Genomic DNA, 3,426 nt, shown 5'->3' on the forward strand with positions numbered 1-3,426 from the left:
CCTATAGACCAGGACATATGCTCACGTGTGGCCCTCAGGGCTGCACTGTCAGTCATGATAACAAGGAAAAATTGGCCCCCAACTTCTTGGCTGTGCTCTGCCACAGAATTTCTGAGGAGCTTGAATAGTCAACTACCCAATTTCCAGTTAATGTGCCTCCCTAAAACTCAGATCCACCTATAACCTCAGAAGGTGACCTTGTTCAGCTATAGGATCTTTGCAAATATTGTCTAGTTAAGATGAGGTTACACTGGATTACAGAGGGCCCTAACTCCAGTGTGTCTGGTGTCCTTATAAGAAGAGAAAAGAGAGACTAAGAAGATGACAGAGAGAAGGCCCTATGATGACAGAGGAAGAGATTGGAGTGATGTGTCTACAATTCAAGGATCATCAAGGGTCACCAACAGCCACCAGAAACTGGGAAGAGGCAAGAAAGTATCCTTCCCGAGAGCCTCCGGAGGAGCATGGCACCCCTGACACCTGCATTGGGACTTCCAGTCTCTAAAACTGTGAGATGAAAATTTCTGTCGCTGTAAGAGGCCCCATTATGGCAGCCCTGGGAAACTAGTACAGGGAACATCATTTGTTAAAGAGATAATGTTTTTAAGACTTTATTACTAGACATTTAAAACCACATTAATGTGAAATTCACAATGGAGCTTTCTTCTTGTCCTCCAGCCTTCCTCCTAAAGAGAAAAAGGAACAAGTATTTCTTTCCTGTGAGATCATAGCTACAGATAGTGGCTGGTCACTGCCGGCCATTTGTCATTCTCCTTTATTGCACCTCAAGGAGCAAGAGCCTTTTCATGGTAAAGAGCAGACAGAGAGCGTGACAGGGCCCAGGGCCCCAGGGCCTCTTCTTCCAGTGTGACCGTCACTGTCTTCTCAGACAGTACCTGTGAGATTCTTGATCTGAGATCACTCTCACTGATTAAAGACTCAAAAAATAGAGGCATTTATTTGCACAAAAGTTTAATACCAGGCTGCAAAGCATGAGACTGACATGCCACCTGTCACATGCATGAGCTTACACAGATTGTGTAACCTTCTGAAGCCTTAGTTTCTTCTCCCATAGAATGGAAACAGTGGTGATGCTGAGCAGCAGTTCTCACCACGGTGAGCATAATCATGACTTTGGCATTTAGACTCAATCCATGAAAATCCAAAGCTTATACAGTGTTACCCCCCAGCCAAAAACTATATAGTATTCAAAATGGAACTCAGTAAGTACTATATTCTTCATTGCTTATATATGGCATATTGGTTTGGAAACCACTTTTCTGAAGGAAAAGTTCAATGTAAAGGTTATCGTAGCCTGGCAGACATTTCATTTGACTTCTGTTTCCAAATGTCTCCAACATAAAAGCCTGGAGTGAATCTGAGATAAGTCTTAATATGTTGTCCAGACCTTTTAAGCCCACTGATGTAGAACTAGGGTGTCAGGCAGCTATCTCTCTGGTAAATAACCTTGTGTGTTCCCTTGGCACAAGTAGCTTCCGTAACAGTTTCTTCCGTAACAGCTTCTGATAACAGTGACAAAAAAATTATTTGTCCAGTGTAAGAAAATTTTTTCACTTTCTTTCTGGCACTATATAGACAAGAGTTCTCTTGACCTTTGGCCAAGACTTAGAATCAGTTTTAAATGGCACAGTCAGGAGAGTTGGCACCATGTTTTCCTCCTATGACAGAGGATTCCAATTTTGTAGGCATCTGAACCAGTACATTGTGAGGCTGGCAGACATCTCTATTGCTGAGAAAACACAAGTATCTTCACTATTTGATCTCTCATGCATAGCCTGCTTTCTGAATTTGATAGTCCTTAATCTTTCACAGTATGTGTATTTCTAGAGAGAAAGTTGGTCACCCTCATAAGAAAAATCACCCATTTATTTATCATGTTTCTACGTGAAGTTGGCTATTCATCTGCTTAGTTTCTTGAAGATTTGTGTTGACTCTTTGATCAAAATTTAGAGTAATAGAATAAAACATCAAAAGGTGGATGATATCAACATATAATTGAATTGAGTTTACATCCAAATTTCACCTGGTCTTTGGCCAAACTGCATTCAGGAGAACTAAGAGCCATTCTCCATCTCCAAGCAATTGCAGGTCCTTGAGTTCAGTGCACCAAATGAGCAAAGTAGCACAACTTTATTTTGTTTCTGGAGACTTCTTGTTTCTTGTCTGACACATAAACAGCTAAGAAGTTATCACTCCCATCCTCACAATAAGAAGAAAGCTGAAAAAAACTGAAAACCAATGATTCTTCTTAAATCCATGAGAAAATTGAGGTGACAAGGCAAATTACTGGCCCAAAACCTGAAGAAAGGAGGGTGCAGAGAACCAGAGCTTACTGCAAGTAGAAGCCCCAGCTGGTAGGAACACTTAAAGGGTGATGGACCAATCAATTCCTGGAGGCTGAGTGTGGACTAGCTCAATAGAACCCTGAGCGCCAAGCCCCTGTGGCAGTGGGGACACATTTGTGAGTTTTACCTCCAAGAACCTACCAGATTCTCACGGTGAAGATCAGAGAAAAATCCCTGCCTGCTTTGAGCCTGGGGAGAGGAAAGTAATCATTTTGAAATATACTCAGAACATTCTGTTCTCATTCATATGGGCAATTCCTCAAGGAACCCATGTTACCAAAGCCTAACCAACAAGAGGAAAAGGAAACACCTAATTTCAGCCCTCTGGAGCCCTCCTGTCCCAGCTAAGGGGGTGAAAAAAAAGACTGAGAAGCATTTGTGAAGGTCACAGCCCAAGGTCATACACCCAGTGAAAGACCAAGCCTTAATCATAGAACTATAGCACATGCCTCCTCCCCTACACCTTACCACCATGTCAATAGAATGCTACTTCTTTAGAGTAACAGAGGAGTGCAGAGAAAAAAAAAAAACAAAACTGCAAGGGTCAGATTATTTTAAAAGGAGTCTCTAGGAAAATGTAAAGACAGCAAGGGACACTAAGACAGGGCACTAGAAGAAATTTTAGCCTCTGACACCTACAGCTACAGCAAACAGTAAACACAGTCTAACTCCTCGCCAGATAAATATAAAATCGCACAAGTGTATTTATACAGTTCCTTCTACTCAGTACATTATGTCTGGCTCTCGACACAAAACCACCAGGCATACTAAAAGACAAAAACACAGATGAAAGAGGCCAATCAGGCATCAGAACCAGACTCAGATATGGCAGAGATTTTACAATTATCAAGCTAGAAATTTAAAGTAACTATGATTAATATGTTAAGAGCTTTAATGGCAAAGGTGGATAACATGCAAAAGCAAATGGGAAGTGTAAACAGAGAGATGGAAACTCTAAGAAAGAATCATACTTAAATGTTAGAAATCAAAAACATCATAACAGAAATGAAGGATGCCTTGACACGGCTGAGGAAAGAAACAGTGAGCTTGAAGATGTGTC

This window comes from Propithecus coquereli, unplaced genomic scaffold, assembly GCF_000956105.1.
Source record: "Propithecus coquereli isolate 6110/MARCELLA unplaced genomic scaffold, Pcoq_1.0 Scaffold71, whole genome shotgun sequence".
Lineage (NCBI taxonomy): Eukaryota > Metazoa > Chordata > Mammalia > Primates > Indriidae > Propithecus > Propithecus coquereli.